We start from the raw sequence: 21,744 nt of genomic DNA, 5'->3' as shown, positions 1-21,744 counted from the left end.
GTTAAATCCCTAGCATGCTGTACATTTTGCCACCCACCATCCTGGGTTAAAATCCAGTGTGTTGCACTTCAATGACATGCTTGTGAATACAACAAATAATGACTGAGTCCTGCAGCTCTAACCAAAACAGGTATCAGTGAATGCAGTAGCAGCATACTGTATTTACTGCTATCCATCTTAGCACATCAAAAGCCCGCAGGTAGGGACACACTGCACAAATATGTATAGGTTTCCCATATGTCAACTAACACTCTCTGATTAGCACTGTTACATAACATATGTACCTTAAGCACATGCCTCACCTGGACTGTTATGGGTATCTTCACCCTGGATCTGCTGGAGCAACAGCGCTGACACTGCTCCCTTACTAATACATACAGCTTGCTGTCCTCCAATGTGTTCATACTACCCAGTATGATTCCTTGGCAAAAAGCAGCAGCTCCAGCTTGCAACATATCCAGCATTATGTTCAGCTACCTGCTACAGACCTACCTTACCTCACAACCCTCTAGAACAAGTTATCTACACTACATCCTTACATGAAGGGGTGGGAACAGTGGTCAAGTGACAGGGAAATGTGTCACAGTCTGTCCCTACAAAGATACACAACCAACAGACCAGCATCTACCACAGCAGCATGCTTATTCTGATGTGTATGATGTATGACACTCACATCTGTCTTCCCCCTTACTGACCTCAATCTACATTGTTATCACTGATCTGCCACATAATCAGAAAGTCATCTGACAATGCCCAAACATAGCATGCAAAACTGTGGACATACCACATAAATCCCAACAGTGGACAATATTTGTACCTACCCTCTGTGATGCCATAGTCTCCATACCTCAGTAATGTCCTTCTCAAAGCCTAGAAAAGGGGCCAAAGCCTGCATAAAGTCCTTAAATATTGTACTGCTGTGCCATGTCATTGGCTAATGAAATTGCATCCCAGCTGTTCTTGATGCAATTAGCAAGTCTAAGCCACTGATTGGTGCAAAGGCAAGCACCTGTTATTGAAAATTACCTAAAAAGGCAAGCAGCTGCCTATGGTAAACAGGTCTGCACCTTCCTTTACCAAGGCAAACTGTGTTTTCAGAATCAATTTTTTCAAGATTTCTGCACAAAAGGAGTACAGTACTCTACCAGGTATGTAATACAAGTCCCCACCTAATGGCACCAGATGGGAGAATGCAGTTATGGGGAATAGGGATTACAATAGTAGGACTATAGTATATCTCTGGAAATTACATGCTGCTGATAGGCTGCTGTCCAAAAGCTACAGCCATGCCTTACAATGCTGCCTGATGTGACTTGCATCACAGCTGTGGCCCTTTAACTTTCTCCTACAATGGTTGGCTCCTGTATGAATGAAACCAGATTGTGTGTTACATATAGTGACAGTGAGTAATGATGGACATAGATGGTATATCACATGTACTGTCATTCAGCTTCTCTCAGTCTGTGAATGTCACAAAAGAATAGCCCAGACATTGTACTGGTGTCCCTGACTGTCCCTGATGTACTCTGGCTTGGTAATCATGTTGTCAATATTCGTATCTCATCACTTGACAGCGATGGCTACCATACCTGGCAACCCTGAACAGCAGGACTGCAGATCATAAACAGTAGTGGGAGACACAGGCCCAACTTCAGCAAAGAGGGCACATAATTATCATACAATGTACAGGTATGAATACAGTAACAGATATTAATGCAGCATAAATTGTTTTTTGAGGCTTCTGGCATGTGACAGCCAGATTCTCCACAGTCTAAGAAGAACCAACAATTATTGGCCAACTTTTTGCCAGGCATCCACATGTTTCTGGCAAAGGGACCATATATATCAGGCACATGTACACATTCCGCATAAATTTGTGTACTGGAAAAGTAAGACACATTCAGGGAAGATACCCTACAGCTCACTTGCATTACTGTCTGTCATTGTGGCACACTGTTGTTGCTGGACTATCCCCATATACTTGTAATAACACATACCTATTTGTCGAACAGTAGCTGTCTTACATGATACTGGGATGTTGGTCATAGTGGACACAACACAGTAGATGGCATTGATGGGAGTGTAGACATTCAGCACACTCCATCACGGCAAACCGGGATATAACTGGTATTGCTAAGATGTTGCTGATAGCCACATACAGACTGTGTTCATAGGTGACAGGGCTTTTCGTGAATAGTGCAGGCCAATGTGGATGTACAGGGTATGCACATAGCGGAGAGCAAAGTATGTGGTCCTGTGATGTGATCCCCTATTATTGTCTTTCAGAAATAGGCAGAGGCACCTGCCATTTACAGCTGTGGAAAATTATGTGACCCTGGATGGCCTAAGACTACATCATGCCATTCTGCTCTCCAGGATTTGTCATAATTGTGACCAATGTTCTGCAATGTTGGCAGACCTTGCCACAGCAGTGAACAGTGTAGGGCTACAGGACAGAAGCTATGAGCAGGTCCAGCACAGGGTGGAAGACATGGTAAATGCTGCATGGCAAAGGGCCGCTGTTGTGGTCAGGCACCTTGGTGCCACTGGTGAGGGGCCTGCAGACGTGGAACCACTCTCAGCCACAAAGGAATTCTGGGTGAACCTGGGATCAACCACCAGCTCCAAAGTATCCATTTCCCCATACATCATGGAGGTGGGTGCCACAGTCTCCACAGCAGAAGAGTGTCCAGGTAAACCTCCTGTGTGCATCACTGTAATACTGTATCAGTCACTGCGGCAGCCTCTGCATACCAGTACATGGATGTTGGGTCAGTCTTCATGGGAGGGTTGTTTGTAATGCATGCCTGAGCAGAGATACTCAGAATGTCAGCAATGTAGCAGTATCACAGAACCTACTATACATATAGCTAAATGCACATATTTTCCTGTAACAATGCTACATTTGTTATTGCTGACAATACCGCTTCCTCACCTTTCCATGGGTCCATCAGGTGTGGCCGGAGTCCAATGTCCTGTACCCGGTAAATGTGATAATGATTTTATATAGCTTATATATACCCAAACAATGTTAAGGACTGCCATTTTGCTGTATACACAACTGATATACTTAGCCAGAGTACACTACTTGTATGTTTAGTCTTGGAGGGTTTAACTACAGTGCATTGTATCAGTAATCACAGTAGTGTATGTGTAGGATCTGTAACATATTTGCACTTATTTTGTAACGGTCCATGCAGTCCGCTATGCAGGGGGCAATAGTATGCTGAAAACAGGTGCACTGCGTTTTATGTGTAGCTCTATCACATACACTGACATATTGCTAATCTCACAGGTGTATAGTAGTGGCAACATTAACTGGATGTAACTTCAGTGCATGTGGTTTACATGGCCTGTCTTGTGTGTGTATGTTGTAGTCTGCATGTGTGTTGTGCATGGCATCAGAAAGATGTGGTATGTGTACTGCAGTTGTAGCACCTCACCTATGTTTGTGTGTGTGTGTGTGTGTGTGTGTGTGTGTGTGTGTGTGTGTGTGTGTGTGTGTGTGTGTGTGTGTGTGTGTATCACCATACATAATAGTGCAGGTAGCAATGTACTTATTTTTGTCTTCCTCCTCATAGGTGACAGTAGAAGTTGGGGTTTGTCCCTCTCACAGCCTGACATCAGTATCTCATCAGACTCTGATGATGATGGTGGCCATAGTGAGACACAGGTCAGGTTTTTGGGGGCTGAATCTGTCCCATGAGTTGACATCCCCCTTTCTCCCCCTTTATCTCTGCACACAGTCAGTATGCTCACACATACCCAGTCCTCTGAGGCCACAGATATTGGACAGTCAGAGTGTGGAGGCATCGAATTTGGGAGTGTGATGACAATGGCATCAGTGAGTGTAGACACTGGCCATAGCCAGAGAGATGGTGATGTCCCAAAAAGGCAGATCAATGGGGCTGCTTGAAGGAGGACTGTTGCCCATCCACCACCTGTCACAGGTGTCACATTATGAGTCAACCATCGTGTGTTTTGGTGCATCATGGAGGCACAGACATGTTCTGAATGCAATACCAGATGGATGCTAAGGATCATGGATGCATCACTGTCTGAAATCTGTGACTCCCTCCACCACATTGGTGACACCATGCATCGTTACTCTGATGTAGTGGAGAGACAGTGGGGTGAGATATTGTCAGTCCTTGACTGCACATTGTCTGTGCTAGAACATGTGGTGGGAGTAGGATGTTGGACACATGGCCGTAGGTCAGCAACAACATCTGATGAAAGTCCACATGGCCATGCACACTCATGCTCCCATAGTGGCAGTACCTCCAGCACTACAGAAGAGAGAGTGCTGTCCACACAACAACATGACAAGCCATGGACAGATGGTCCTGGGTGGTCTCATGAGGGACATGGGCGAAGGAGACACAAGTCACAGTCAGTGATTAGTACCACATCTGACCCTGGGGATGGTAGTGCCAGTGCCACTCCTGGCAGAGCCAATTCCCGCGTATGTGCCCAGAGATGGTAAACTGTCTATTCTGCCATGTATGGTCCACAGCTGTCCAACATACCCGCATGTAGAGCTAGCACATGGCTTGACTGAGTACACGCACACACTCATACATCACTGTCACCTGCAGGTCATTGACAGACACACATGGCACCTCTCCATGTCCCAGCTAGCCAGCACCCCTTCCTGATTCACACACATGATGTCAACAGTTTGGCACTGTCTAGGCCTCTGGCACCCCCACACCACACCCTGTGCACATGATGATACTTATGCCATATCCCTGCCATTGATGCCATCAATGCAGGGACATGCAGATATGTGTCTGATGCATAAGGAGTCTATAGTACAGTACTTGATATGTAGTGCAGTTGAGTTATGCAATGATAGGTGATGTATGATGGGGTGCATCATAAGTAAACGTCAAAGTGTTTGTACCATTGTTGCATGATGTTAGCTTAGCAGCGTTGTTGCAGACTGATAGGTGTCTCTCAGAACTTTGTATGTTTTGGTCACAGAGGTCTGAGTGGCTACAATATGGAGACCTGCTGGCAGTATAGCAGCTCAGGATGGCATGATTGCAAAGCGGAAATATGACATCAGCAAGGAACAGCTGTATATGTGCACGGTTACCTAGGTGCACATGTGTAGAACACTGTGTCAGGGGCAATAGGGGCAGACAGCATAATCCTGAAGCATACCCTGTGGCAATGCCTCCTACCTTTGCTGCATGTCACCTGGGTGTGCCATATCTACAAATGTAGGTGGTGGCAGATAGCATTTATGCATACTTAGATGTGGGCTATTTAGGACTAGCAGCTACTCACAGGGCCTTAAAATATATAACCAATACAGACACATAGGCAAAATAGATACAATGCTGCATGGGGGAGTATTCACACACACACACACACACACACACACACACACACACACACACACACACACACACACACACACACACACACACACACACACACAAAGTTACCCTTTATGAGATAAGGCCCCTACCTATCTAGTAGTTTATACTATAGTACTATGTACTTATCACATGTGCCACAAAGTTTATGTGTTCTGAAAGTTTTTGCCAGTGCTGTTAAAGTGGATGACATCAGCAGGTCCTATAAAGGAGGACAATGGGGGGGGGGGTTCACAGGGCCTGGAAATGTATAACCATTGAACACAGACACACTGCTGCAAGTGGGTATATTTACACACACACATCCTCTTCATGAGATTAGAACCCCTGCCTAGAGTACTACACACATCACATATGCCATGAAAATTATGTGTTCTGAAAGTGTCTGCCAGTGCTGTTAAGGTGGATGACATCAGCAGACCCTGTAAAGAAGGACAGTGGTGGGGGGGTTTGACAGGGCCTTAAAATGTATAACCCCTGCACACAGACACACAGACACACTGCTGCAAGGGGGTATACTTACACACACACACACACACACACACACACACACACACACACACACACACACACACACACACACACACAAACACACACACACACGCACACACATGCACGCACGCACACACACGCACACACACACACACACACACACACACACACACACACACACACACACACACCCTTGCCCTTCAGGATATTAAAACCCCTACCTATCTAGTATGTACTATAGTACTACGAGAGTACTACATACTTATCACATGCACCACAAAGCTTATGCATTTGGAGAGTGTCTGCCAGTGCTGTTAAGGTGGATGACATCAGCAGGCCCTGTAAAGGAGGACAATGGGGGTTTGATAAGGCTTGAAAATGTATAACCACTACACAAAGACACATTGCTGCAGGTGGGTATATTTACACAGACACACACACACACACACACACACACACACACACACACACACACACACACACACACACACACACACACACACACACACACACACACACTTCTCCTTCATGAGAATAGAACCCCTACTGATTTACTACTTTATACTAGAGCACTATGCACTTATTATATGCAACACAAAGCTTATGTGTTCTGAGAGTGTCTGCCAGTGCTGTTAAGATGGATGACATCAGCAGGCCCTGTAATTGAGGACAATGGGAACACCAGAGAAGTGTGAAGAATGACGTCATGTAAAACAGATCTGTGTTATCAATTTAAAGAGAGAATCAGAGAGCTCTGAGCATTTTGTCTTGAGGGCCTGAAAATGTATAACCATTGCATACAGATAGGCAAGACAGACACACTTATTCACAGGGGTATATTCACACACACACACACACAGTTGCCCTTTTTGAGATTAAAACTCCTACCTATCTAGTAGTCTATACTACTGTAGTATGTACTTATCGCATACACCATGGAGCTTATGTGTTCTGACAGTGTCTTCCACTGCTGTTAAGGTAGATGACATCAGCAGCTGTTGAGAGGGAGGCCACTTTTGTAGAGGACGCTATTCAGAGGGCCATAAAATTATTGACCATTGCACAGACATAGGTCTGATAGGGATATCTGCACTGCTGTATGGGAAATATGCACATACACACACACACACACACACACACACACACACACACACACACACACACACACACACACACACACACACACACACACACACACACACACACACACACACACACAAGGTGGGTGATGTGAGAGTAGAACCCATGTTGACCTACTAGTACACTTTATAGTTCACAGTATTACTTGCATGCATCACCAGTTACATTTGGTATACCCGTAGTTGCAACACTGTAGCTATAAATATATATATATATATATATATATATATATATATATATATATATATATATATATATATATATATATATATATATATATATATATATATGTATATATATATATATATGTATATATATGTGTGTGTGTGTGTGTGTGTATGTGTGTGTGTGCCACATACTGATAGATAAGTGTAATCATGTTTAAGGGGGATAGGGAGAGACAGATACATATACATACCTGTCTGTATGTATAGTGATATATTCACATCTCAGTTCTTTAGGCATATGAGCCATCACAAATGGGCTGGAATTAGCTAAGTGTAGGAGCATGCCCAGTGTGACTGTCAGTACTTACAAGGTGACTCCAGGGCAGACCTACCTGTACTCCAGTCAAGGATTTTGTGTGTTACAGCCAATTGGCTGCTGCAACAGATTCAACAGTCTAGCACTTCCCTGATATTATGTCCAAGGGCTTCCCTGGCTGTGTGCTGCACACAATACCTGAGTCATAGCTAGGGTGTGTACAGATTGTAATCGACTGTACAGGATTTTTCATCATATTTCTGGTACATTTTACATAGCGTTATGAATTTCTGGTACATCAGAGCCCCCAGTCATATATAACAGGCTGCTTATCAGATAGCCTCAGTGATCACTCCCCAACATTCCTACTCAAAAAAATACCTATACCAAGCTAAATCTGTCATCTACCATCAAATACATAAAAAACTAAACTTTAACCCACTCACATTCATCTCATCCCTCAAAGAATGTAACTGGCATCCTCTAAAGTACCTCAGTCTAGATGATGCAGTTGAATTTTTTAATACTACATTCCTGAACATCCTTAATTACCATGCCCCCATAAGATTCTCCAGAACCAAAACACAACCCTCCCCATGGCTACAAGAAAACACTAAGTCAGAAATGAAAAATAGGGATAAAGCCTGGGATCACTGGCGCAAAATCAAAACCCCCTCAGCTAGACAGAAATTCCTAGAACTACACAATAGAGTCAAAAAGCTAATAAAACAGGACAAATCCCAATACTACCAGTCTGCCCTAGACTCCTCACAACACAGCCCCAAACAATTCTGGTCCTCCATAAACTCCATCCTCCACCCAGGTAAAGTCAGTACCCCTCCTCCTAACATCCCTCACTCCTCAGAAAATATTGCTACCTCATTCAACACACACTTCACCCAAACCATACTATCACTAGCTAAACAACGCAACCCCTCTCCCCTCCGACCCACACCTTCAACTAGTAATCTCCCCACTGCCTTCTCCTATTCTCCTGTACCTACCTCCAACATAAAAAAAACTCTTAACTAAACTTAAACCCACCAAATTAGCAGCAGACAGCCTCCCAAGTGAATACCTACAAATTGCAGCTGATGCTCTGGCCTACCCAGTATCCATCTTGATTAACCAATCTCTGTCAGAAAGTTATGTTCTCACACTGTGGAAAGTATCACATATAATTCCCCTCCACAAAGGCGGCCCCTCCACAGAACTAACCAATTACCGCCCCATAGCAATTCTCTCTCCACTCTCCAAAATACTAGAGAGATGCATACACTCTCAGGTCTCATACTACCTCCTTACTAACAACCTCCTTTCCAGTACTCAGCATGGTTTCCGACCAAACCATAGCACCACCACTGCCTTACTCTCCTTTACTAACACTATCCTTCAGCATAAAAATAATGGCTATCTCTCCTCTGCTACTTTCCTAGACCTATCTAAAGCATTTGACATGGCCCACACAAACAACTTATCTCTGTCTTCAATAACCTATCCTTCTCACAATCGGTCACCAACTGGTTTCAGAGTTACCTGTCTGACCGCCAACAATCCATTGTATGGCAGAATGACATATCTCCCCAACTACCTGTCTCCATAGGGGTTCCTCAAGGATCCATCCTTGGACCCCTACTCTTCTCTGTTTACACCAATAATCTAGCCTCTGCCACCAAACATGGCGCACTCATACAATACGCAGATGACTCGACCATCATCTGCTCAGCCCAGTCCCTACCAAAACTGCAAAAAGTCACACAGGAAGCCTTTTTCTCTGTTGAAACATGGTTATCCAATGCCCGATTAATACTCAACCCAAACAAAACTAAACTACTCATCTTCCAACCCACCAAACATACTCAAAACAACTCTCACTTTAACATCACGGCAAAAGACAACACTACTATATACCCAACTGAACACACCAAATTGCTAGGAGTGGAAATAGACAATAAACTAAAATTTGGCATTCGCATATCCATGACTATAAAAAAAGTCCACAAAAAACTAGGAGTGTTACACAGAAATAAGCAATTTCTCACCAAAGCAGCAAAGATTTCAATAGCAAATTCCCACCTTATCTCCACCCTACTTTATACCTCTCCAATATATACCAACCTAAGGCAATGTGATCTAAACGAGCTAGAGACCTGCTACAACAAAATCACCAAATTCGCCACAGGGGCATCCTACCGTAGTCACACTGTCTCTCACTTGCTGAACTGGGCTGTCTTGAACTCCCTCACCTCCTTCAGTGGTATCAACTCTCACTCACCCATAAACTAGTAAACCATCCACTAAATGTCCCATCCCTTCAGAATCTACTCCAACCCTATCGCACCACCAGACCACTACATCAGCAAAAATGACTTGCAGATCACTAAAGCCAATAACTCTGCTGGTGAAGCACTATTCTCTTGTGCCATAGCCAAATTATGGAACTCACTCCCACCCACAATTACCTCCATACCATTATGCACCCACTTCAAAACTTTACTAAAAGCGCAACTAAAAACATGCTGGCTATGCCCTTGCAACTCCCACTCTAATATCATCCACCCTATCCAACCACTACCTTTCTTTCCACTCCATTAACTACCTTGATTATAGCAAGCTCAGATGCTCATAAGCCAGTACTTATTATACAGCACGAACTTCTTCTTCTTGTAACATTTGTTAATGTCTGCTATGCACTTCACAGATAAAGATTCTAGTTGTCTACTGATGCACTATGTTCTTCATCTGTAAATATGTTGTAAGTAATTGCTATGTAAATTGTTAATCACTATGTAATCCAATGTAAATACTGTCTGTTTATTTTAACTGTGGAGCTTATCTCCCCGGGCCTCCACTGAAAATGGACCTACGTCCAGTCGGACACTCCCGGTCAACAAATTTAAATAAATAAATAAAATAAATAAATAAATAAATCAGTGGCAAACCATTATGGATTGATATTAGGAACTGATGACAGACAGTTGATTTATTGACTCCATCCACAGCAAGGAACTCATGCTACTGGATGACCTGTTATTCTCTGCACTGTCTACATTTGTGTGGTACTAGGTGATCCTTTCCATTATATGTGCACCTTTGTCCCACTCCTGTTCATGGCTTTGTCCATATTTCCTGCTCTAAGTAGTTGTAGGTATGCTGTGACATATACATGCTGCAACATCTCACATAAGGTGTGAAGTTAGGTAAAGGCTGCCAGCCTAGCCAGATATAATTATGTAGATAATTCTGTCATTTGTAAATATTAATGTAAGCCACAAGTTTGTTCTCTTAAATGTGAAAAGACTGCATTTGATATTGAACTGCAAAAATATAACAACAGTGCACTCTGCTGTAACAAAGCTGATAAGTCAATTATTCGATGTCAAAATTCAGAGCCGATATGTCTAGAGGGAGGCATCCTGCCTATTGTTTTAAGACCAGAGTTAATGGCTAGAACTTGCATGCATAAATGTCCTTTATTGCTCTGGTTTCTGACTAGGTGTAAATAATGTAAATGTAGTTTCTGTTAGCCTGGGAACACCAGAGAAGTGTGAAGAATGGTGTCATATGAAGCAGCTCTGTGTTATCAATTTAAAGAGAGAGAATCAGAGAGCTCTGAGCATTTTGTATTGAGAACATCCAACATCACCAGCACTGCTTTGCTTTATATGTAAGTTATTTAGAACTGTGTTTTCTCTTAGATATAGCTAGGGAATAGGATGATTAGACTAGTTTGTTTTTCTGTGATGTCAAAACTTTTCTACAGTATTATTTTAGTATTTCGCTGTGATCTCTGAACTCTTGACTAGCACTGTGTAGTAAGAAGTATTGTCTTGTGTTTTTATTATTTATTATCAAATATTTTTAAACCTTTCAACTGTGGTTGCTTTGTGTAGAGATAATTTAAGGTCTAAGAGTACATTGCATGTATATAGTGATACTGTACCAAACAGCAACCAGGAGGACAATCAGACTGGCAGTGGAGAGGTACCACACTCCGAGAATGGACAGCTGAACCCTTCTGCAGAGGACTTAAAAATCCATCTAGAGCTAAAGAGACTTGGGTTGGGGGCCAGGCATGTAGAAATAGAACCAGCTGAGAAACTGAGGCATCTAGAGAGTGAGGACAATGAGAAACTGTGACATTTGCAGGCTGAGGAGAATGAGAAACTGCTACTCCTAGAAGCTGAGGAAAAGGGGAGGGAGAGGCAGCATGAGAAGAAGATGCTGACTCTTCACCAGAGTCATAGAGGTAATGGGGAAGGGAGTAACTGGACCCCAGAAGCACAAAAGGTCAGTACATTTCTTCCGCAGTTTAAAGAGGGGGATAATTTTGATAGTTTCATTCATATGTTTGAGAGGGTATGTAAACAGTATGATGTTGACCAAAGGCTCTAGGTACAGTTCCTGACCCCTTACCCCATGGTAAAGCTGTAACTATGTTGTCTAAACTTGCTGATTGTGAATATTTTGATTGTACTGCTGTTAAAAATCACTTGTTGAAATGTTTTAAGCTAACACCTGAAATTTATAGGAAAAGGTTTTGTGAGCATAGATGCAAGGCAAATGAAATTATGTGTGAATATGCTGAACTGAGCACTTATATCCATAGGTGGGTGAGTGGATGTCAGGTCACCACTTTTGAAGGGCTGGCAGACCTTTTGGTGAGGGAACAAGTCCTTAGTACTTTGCCTGAGGACATGAGGATCTGGTTAGCTGATTGACAATGTGCTACTTCAAATGAGTTGGTAAAGAAGGGAGACCTATACCTAGCAAGCAGGGCATCCCTGCACAGGAAAGGGACCACCAGCACTGCTCATGGATCTAATGGAATCCATGGTGGGCAGCACAGACTGCCCCAACAGAATCTGCCAGTAGCATGGGGAAGACACTAGTCCAGGTACACATCCAGGACCTAGGGTTAAATGTTTTGAATGCAACCAGTGGGGCCATGTGGCATACAGATGTCTACAGAGGCAAGGTGGGGAAGAAAAGGTGAGAGTGCCAGTAAGTGGGGAAGACAAACTGCCAATAGTAGGTTTTCTTTAGACAACAGGAGTACCAAACTACCATCCTGCAGATGTCCTGATAGGGAAGGATTTGGATTAGGCAGTACCATGTGCTTATGCAGTTACACACAGTCAGGCTAGGAGACATGCATGTGGGTCTGGTAGCCTGGGGGAGACCCAGACAGACTGTATACTTGCAGGCAGGACTGGTGAGGTGGTTACTTCAGGGAGGGTGCTACTATGGAGAAGTGAGACTGAATGTGAGCCACAGATGCTTGTGGGTACTGATGTTCCCTTGGACAGAGTGACTGCAATGGTAGAGGTGAGTAGTAGCACCCAGGCTGACAGTGAGGCACCACTGTCAGAGGATGCCATACTTCCTGTGGAAGGGGAGCTGGGAAGGGTTACAAAGAGAGAGTTGAGACAGGCTCAGCTCTCAGACCCTACATTGCAAGGCCTGATGCAGGTAGCTAGGGAGGCACTTGATTCTCAAGGGAAGGTGGAATCTGTATACTGGGGCAAAGAGTTACTGTATAGAGAGTGGACCCCTGAGATAGGGTTAGAAAGTGAGAGGTTACAGCAGTTGGTAGTGCCTATAGCCTACCATCTGGCATTTCTAGCCATAGCCCATAATATTTCCTTTGCAGGTCATATGGGCATAAAATGTACAAAGAGACATATTATGCAGAACTTCTACTGGCCTGGAATTTCCAGAGATGTAACAGGGTACTGCAGGACCTGTGAGCAATGCCAAAAGGTAGGCAAGACAGGAGACAAGGTGAGAGCTCCTTTAAAGCCTTTGCCTGTGATTGAGGAGCCATTTCAGAGGGTAGCTATGGATATTGTGGGGCCTCTGAGTACCCCAAGTTCCACAGGAAAAAAGTATATCCCAGTGGTAGTGGAGTATGTTACACGATACCCTGAGGCAGTGACTCTGTCCTCCATTGAGGCAGAAAAGCTGGCAAATGCTTTGTTACAGATTTTCAGCAGGGTAGGTTTCCCAAAAGAAATACTGACTGACAGAGGTGCCAGTTTCATGTCAGACCTGCTGGCTTGTCTGTGGAAGTACTGTGGGGTGAAGCACATGAAGACCACCCCTTACCATCCTCAGACTAATGATTTTGTTGAGAGGTTAAACTCTACAATCAAGTCCATGTTATGGGCATTTGCAGACCAGTTTAAGAGGGAGTGGGACAAATATCTGCCCCATCTGTTGTTTGCTTACAGAGAGGTTCCCCAGGAGTCCACAGGTTTTTCACCCTTTGATTTGCTGCATGGGCATAGGTTGAGGGGACCTCTAGATTTAATTTGAGATGAGTGGGAAGGTGAGTGTGAACCTCAAAGGAGTCTATTGTGGCATATGTCCTAAACTTCAGGACAAGGCTCAGGGAACTCATGGGCTTAGCCCAGGAGAACCTGGCAGAAGACCAACAACAGAAAAAGGTGTGGTATGGCAGGAACAGGTAATGGTTCTCATTCCTGTCAGACACAACAAGCTGCAAGCAGCTTGGGAGGGACCCTACCAGGTGGTAAGAAAGGTAAGTGATGTTAACTACATGGTGGAACTGCTAGGCAAAATGCAGGGGCACAACGTGTACCACGTTAGCATGATGAAACCTTACCATGATAGGGAGGCCCTTATGCTGAGCATTTGCAGTGGCTGGCAGGAGGAGTCTGAGAGAGATCTGGTGACTGATCTCCTCATTGAGGCTCGGATAGACACCTCAGTGGAAGGGGTAACAATGTCCCAGCAGCTATCTCCTACCCAGGTTCAAGACATCCGAACACTGTTACAAGAATTTGGGGACATGTTCACTGGGAAACCAGGGTGCACCCACCTGGTGCAGTACCAGGTGGATATAGGACCACAAATGCCTATTAGGCAGGCCCCTTATAGGGTTCCTGAGAGAGTCAAAAAGACTCTGAGGGAAGAGGTACAGAAGATGTTGGAACTAGGGGGTGGCTCAAGAGTCCAACAGTCCCTGGGCCTCGCCAGTGGTGCTGGTGCCAAAGAAGGATGTCAGCACCAGGTTCTGTGTGGACTACAGGACATTAAATAGTCACACAGAGTCAGATGCTTACCATATGCCGAGGACAGATGAGACCCTAGAGCAGCTTGGTGGGGCTAAGTATCTTACAATCATTGATCTTATCAAGGGTTAGTGGCAGGTGCCCTTGACTCCCAGTGCTAGAAAGAGGTCGGCCTTTGTGACTCTTTTTGGCTTGCATGAGTTCACAAAGATGCCCTTTGGGATGACAAATGCCCTAGCAACTTTTCAGAGGCTGGTAGATCATATCCTACCAGGAGCAGGAGGGTTTGCCCTTCCTTGCCTAGATGATATTGTGATCTACAGTCATTCCTGGCAAAAGCACCTTCAACATGTCATGGAGCTGCTGGGCAGACTACAGAGGGCAGGGTTGACCATTAATCCCAGAAAATGTCAGGTGGGTATGGCAGAGGTCTCCTACCTGGGACATAGAGTGGGGAGTGGTAAGATCAGGCCAGAACCTGACAAAGTGGAAGCCATTCAAGCATGGCCTGCACCTGTTACCAAAAAGCAGGTGAGGGCATTCTTAGGGAGAGCAAGGTACTACAGAAAGTTCATCCCCAGTTATAGTACCATAGCTACTTCCCTCACAGACTGAAAAAAAAGAACAGGCCAGATAAGGTGTGTGGACCCCAGCATGTGAGAAGGCATTCCAGGAGCTTAAGGAAGCTTTGGGAGGACCCCCTGTGTTATCCAGTCCAGATTACAGCACATAATTTGTTGTGCAGGTGGATACTTTGAACCATGGGGTGGGGGCTGTACTTAGCCAGATTTCTTCAGAGGGAGAAGAGCACCCAGTGGTTTATCTCAGTCATAGGGTCCAACCCAGGGAGGAATGCTATGCAGCTGTAGGAAAGGAATGTATAGCCATAGTGTGGGCACTGCATAAACATCAGCCTTATCTGTATGGAAGAAAATTCACTGTAGTGATAGATCACAACCCCCTAACATGGTTACACAGAGCCAGCCAGCAAAATGCCAAGTTGCTAAGATGGAGCCTAGGATTGCAAGCATATGATATGTCAGTGCAGCACCACAGTGGGTTTATCAATGCCAACGCAGATGGGCTCTCAAGATAGAGAATGGAGTAAGGAATACTGAGATAGGCCTAACCCTTTCAAGCAACGTTTCTCAAGGGTCACTTGAAAAACTAGCTTGAGTTCTCCGGGGGGAGGGGGATGTGTGAAGATAGGTAAAGGCTGCCAGCCTAGCCAGATAGAATTTTGCAGATAATTCTGTCATTTGTAAATATTAATGTAAGCCACAGGCTTGTTCTATTAAATGTGAAAAGACTGCATTTGATATTGAACTGCAAAAATATAACAACAGTGCACTCTGCAATAACAAAGCTGATAAGTCAAGTCTTTAATGTGAAAATTTGTAGCCAATATGTCTAGAGGGAGGTATCCTGCCTATTGTTTTAAGGCGAGAGTTAATAGCTAGAATTTGCATGCATAAATATATTTTATTGCTCTGGTTTTTGACCAGGTGTAAAGAATGTAAATGAAGTTTCTGTTAGCCTGGGAACCAGAAAAGTGTGAAGAATTATGTCATGTGAAGCAGCTCTGTGTTATCAATTTAAAGAGAGAGAATCAGAGAGCTCTGACCATTTTGTCTTAAGAACATACAACATCCCCAGCACTGCTTTGCTTTATATGTAAGTTATTTAGAACTGTGTTTTCTCTTAGATATAGCTAGGAAATAGGAAGATTAGACTAGTTTGTTTTTCTGTGATGTCAGAACTTTTCTACGGTATTATTTTAGGTATTTCACTGTAATCTCAGAACTCTTGACTAGCTCTGTGTAGTAAGAAGTATTGTCTTGTGTTTTTATTATTTATTATTATATATTTTAAACCTTTCAACTGTGTCTGTTTTGTGTAGAGATAATTTAAGCTCTAAGAGTACATTGCATGTATATAGTGATATTGTACTAAGTCACTCTAATAAGCCTTGACTGTTAAGTCACACTTACCATTTGGATAATAATATTGCACAGTAATAATTGGACACCATTTCAGAAGGGCCTTTGAGTAGCTGATATTAGTGGGTGGTGGCAGCTGGTACTACCTTTTAGACTGGGCAGAAAAAAGGGGACAGCTGGAGAACCTGTGCCAGCCTTCCCCAGGAGTGTCTGTGTGGTTGTATATAACTCTTATCTCAAAGTGTGTGTGTGTGTGTGTGTGTGTGTGTGTGTATGTGTGTGTGTGTGTGTGTGTGTGTGTGTGTGTGTGTGTGTGTGTGTGTCAGCTTCTTGGGCTGGGACACGAAACAGTGAATTTACAGAGAGGGTGCTGGAGGTTTTAGCTTGCCCACTAGGCTGAGATTTGGATCCTATAGCTGTGCCAGTGGGGAGTCTTATTGGGGACCTGGAGAGAAAGGGAGAAACCAGCCCCAGACTGACTGTGATCTCTGTGTGCTCTTTAGGGAAATTGTATTTTACTGTGTGTCTTTATTATCCTTTCACTATATGGATGTCCCTCACTGGTGTTAGTGGTGAGGACTGAGGCTCTTTGATTGCTGGGTCAGGGCATGGGTGTCACATAGGGTAACAGACTTCTCACTTCTGACTGTATATGTTTTGTATGATGTCCAGCATTCCGCCCTGCATGGCTGCTCTGCTCCTCAGACAGTTGTGGTATTCTGATAATATACAACTATATGGTGCCCACTGACTTGTTGTAAATACTGACAAAGTTATGTAATGGCCTGTACCTCCTGCTGCTACTCTGACTCATTACAACTTGCTGTTATACTAGCCACCTTCTAGGTGACTCAGTGCATGTGTAATGTCCATAGCTGTGGGCTCTGTCCCTCTATTCTCTTTGACATTGTCCAGCTTTCTTGCAGTAACAAATAGTGACATATTTTATAAGTCTGTGGGACTTCTACCATGGTACTACCTCACATACAAAATTGTAGGTGCAGCCAGCATCAAACCATGAACACCATCTACCATGCTAATGTACTTACCCCTAAGCCACACCAGCCACTGGAAAGTGAAATTTAATTCCTGACACTATCAACAGCAGATAGACATAACTTTGGCCCCTGCATATTGAGGAAATAGGACATGTCACCAGGTTGTTTGGGCCAGCCCTGGGACTGTGTGATCTGCTGCTATGACCTTGCAAACATACTGTTACTGCAGTTTTATGGGAACTCAGCTGTGTTGGGTGCAGGAGACTCTAGCATCGACAGTCATGCATCTGTCCTATGGCCCCACTGTTTTGCATTTTCCTCATATAGTGCAGTGAGTTTTGCTGCCTTGTGGCCTACTGCATATTATGGAGCAGCCAGTATTGGACAGAGAGTACCTGTTGTATCATGAAGCTGTTAGTTCTCTGCAGGTAGCCCAGTAACCCACTCTATACACTTGCATACATGCAGCAGGTCCATAAATATGCTACCATAGCCTAGTACCCTATACATTTGTTGTAAAGAAGAGTGACTTGCCTTTAGCTGCAGCAGTTGAGATAGTGCTTCAGGGATGACTCTGTTGAATGCATGCAGTATGCAGCCAATACATGGTAAGGTACAGGTTGTATGGTGTGGGTGGTATCAATTTTATTAAGTATGTGAGTTGGAGTGAGATGTCAGTCCCTAGAACCCAAGATTGTCAGTGCATGTGCTATGCATTGCCTCTCTGCCAAAGCCAGGGCATACTGGACACACCTACATCTGCCTACAGGGACAGGCTAAGGGGGTTCCTCCTCTGAGTCCTCCTCTGGCTGTGGCTGGGGGGACCTTGGCACTGGTGAGTGGCTGTGTGTCCCTTTCCTGTGATGTTCCTGCCACAGCTGTTTCAACAGAATCATATTGTGTAGCATAGCACATACTGTGAACATCAGTGAACATGTGGATGGAGAGTTAAGCATGGCTCTATCAGATATATTGAGGCAGCAGAACCGTGACTTGAGCAGCCCAAACACATTCTGTATGATGTTCCTAGTTTGTGCGTGTGCCTCTTTATGGTGTTCTTCAGTAGGTGTGTGTGCATTTCTGATGGGTGTCATTATCCACAGTTCCAGTGCATAGCCAGCATCTCCCAGTAGATGGCTATACGGGATGTCCCCCATAGCAAATGTCTGGTGCAGCTGTGATGCATGCCAGATATGGGAGTCATAATAACTGCTATGACTACCAGCATACACACTCATGATTTCACATGACCTGGCAGTTGATGGAGTGATAGCCCTTGTGGCTGATATAGACTCTACCCTCCACACCAGGCAGTGTTTTGATGTGCACATGAGTGCAGTCTATGGTACTCAGTACCTCAGGGTGGTCTGATATGCATAATTCTAGCCCTCTCCTCAGGGGTGCAGGGTAAATAAATGTGCTCACTGACACGTATTTGCATTGCAGCCAAGAAATGGTGGAGTAGCCTAGATGCTGATGCCTGTGAGACCCCCCACCCCATCATGCCCCAGTTGGACTTTGAAAAGTACCTGTAACTATTATTCTAAGGGATACACATACCTTTGTTTCCACTGGGATGGGTTCCCCTCTGTTGGCTCTGGGTCTGAGTTGAGGGCGACAAAGCTCAGTGAGTTCTTGTAGTATGTCCCTGTCCACCCTGTAGCTCTCTACAATCTCCAGCTTATGTTGCCACTGGAAGGTTACCCTGGGCCTGAACACTCTTCTCCTTCTCAGTCTAGGCCTGTTGTCAGAAGGAGCATCAGCACTGCCCTCAGCCTCTAGCACATACAGATTTAGCAGAGCAGCAGCAGCCCCTAGCATTCTGTCAGTTAAAATTCCCAAGTGTGTACTCCGATGGTGCAGAGTATGTGGGAAAAATCAGATTGTGGGGTGCATGCATACTTTATAGTGGTGTGCTGCAGATGCAGCCTGTGTGATTGGCTAACTATGATGCATTCCACCTGTCAGGTATATCATTAAGTGGTTTGAATGGCCCAATGTCTGTGGAACAGGGCTTAACAGTAATTTATATATGATTGGCTTTCCCAGGCTATTACTTTTTTGTTTTAAATACCTTCCTTGCTAAGCACTGTGGCATGGCGTGCAAACCAGTGCCACTAGTAAAAACACTGTTCAGCAGTGTGGACATACCTGCATGCACAGGCACACTCAACATAGCATAACCCAGCTAAAACAAGTGCCCGACAGCTAAACAAAGCTTAGCAGCACTAGACACATCCCCTGCTTAGATGAGCTAAGCAGTGTGCAAACAGGCGCTGCTAAGCTCCAATCCACTTAAACAAAATGTGACACACCCACTTTTGATGTCAGCTATCTCTTCTGTGGACACCATCATGGTTCAGGGGCTGCACCAATTTTTCCTGTGGACACAGTGGCCCATTTTTGCTGTTCAGTAACCCCAGCTCATTTTCATACTGATGTGTGCACACAACCTGGATACTTCACTATTACAAGGCCTGCCTCTTTAGCAACCACTGAAATCTACCATTGCCATACTGCTTGCAGGGCCCTATAATGCACTATTCTCACATATGTCTTGTTTTTGGATTTTATAGTTTTTAATATTTTTTTAATAATGGCATGATTGTGCACAGTGCAGCGGTGTGCAAATGTGATATGGCTATTAAAAAACGTTATAACTTATTCTTTTGCATTATTTTTTGCACATACAGGGCATAGTTGTGCACATATCTGTCACTAATATGCAATCCTTGACCTTCTAAATGGGCTTTTAAAGTGCCTGTTCAATTTTTGCTTTCTTGTACATGGTAATATTCCTTGTACAGTTCAGACACCAACAAGGGGTCTGCATGACTACCTATCTGCTTGCTGGATCATTCCAGCACTCTCATTTGACCACTTTTGCACGATATTCACCTCTCTATGAGGTGATTTGCATTCAGCGAACACTTCCGTGCCCACACACTCGTGCATGTCACTCAGCTCTGTTTACTGGATTGTGCGGCTGCTGGTTTCCATGTTGAGGCCGTGCCACTATGCCTACATGGAAAATCACTCCATGTAGGTGTTATTGAACTCTCCACACTGTGTTTACTGTGACTTATAAATTTCTCTTTAAGACTTAGAACCTAAAGAATACTACCAGTATAAAAATAGTTTGCGTTGGAGAGTTTGCCATTTATAGTTCTTTCATAATCCCTAAGGTTCCAGAGATATGAACATTTGTTTGAACTGTGATGACATAATTTGATTCTTGTCAAAAGGTTTAGTTCTGCCTATTAGAAGTTACAGTGCAAACTTCCTAAGTGAATAAGTTAAATGATAAAATGTGTAGTTTGAAGTTTGCAACAATGTGGGATTTCATGCTATCATTACTGAGGATGTCACTAGCATTATGACAGTATGACTTTAAACATTAAAAATAATCTTGTAACAGAGGTTTTAGCTACTAAAGTATATATATATATATATATATATATATATATATATATATATATATATATAATATATATATATATATATATATATATATATTCCAAATCACAAAACATCGAACACACATACACGAAAGCGCTTAACATCAAAAAGCGCTTCAGTGTATGTGTAGTTCAAAAAAAAAATTGAAGTTTCTGCAGGGGGGCTTTGCCCCCTCCACCCCCTCCACCCTCTCTACTTTATTATTCTCACTCCGAGATCGCACTACAGTGGGGAAAAGGGAATTTTCCATTACCCGCACTGTAGTCTGATCTACGAAACATGCATACATACACAGAAGCACTTGTCGATGTTAAGCACTTTCGTGTATGTGTGTTTGATGTTTTGTGATGCATGTGTCCGGATCCCATATATATATCTATAAATATATATATATATATATATATATATATATATATATATATATATATATATATATATAAAGTACCATTTAACTGCATTTTATTTACATAATTTTTATTTAAGATGTTTTTTGCATTTTATGATTTTTCATATCCCCTTGCTTGCCTTCCTGCAATTAACGGGACCCATCTTTCTACCGGGGATGATTATCCATTAGGAGTGACTGTCATGCAGTAAGATAACATCTATATATTATCCTCAGCTTCTGATCTGATGTCCCCTGTCACCATCTATAATCTTCACACATTTTCTGCACTTTCCACAGTCCTCTTCAAAAATGTGATCTCCATCCTCGTACAATCCCCACTTTCCACTTCCATCATTTCACTCTTTTCTCAGTTGTTTATTCATAACAAACCTCCTCTCCCCCTTACCACCCCTTTCCCTT

The sequence above is a fragment of the Protopterus annectens genome, chromosome 4.part0 (assembly GCF_019279795.1).
Source record: "Protopterus annectens isolate FY-2018-M chromosome 4.part0, PAN1.0, whole genome shotgun sequence".
Lineage (NCBI taxonomy): Eukaryota > Metazoa > Chordata > Ceratodontiformes > Protopteridae > Protopterus > Protopterus annectens.
Note: the sequence above shows the minus strand (reverse complement) of the source record.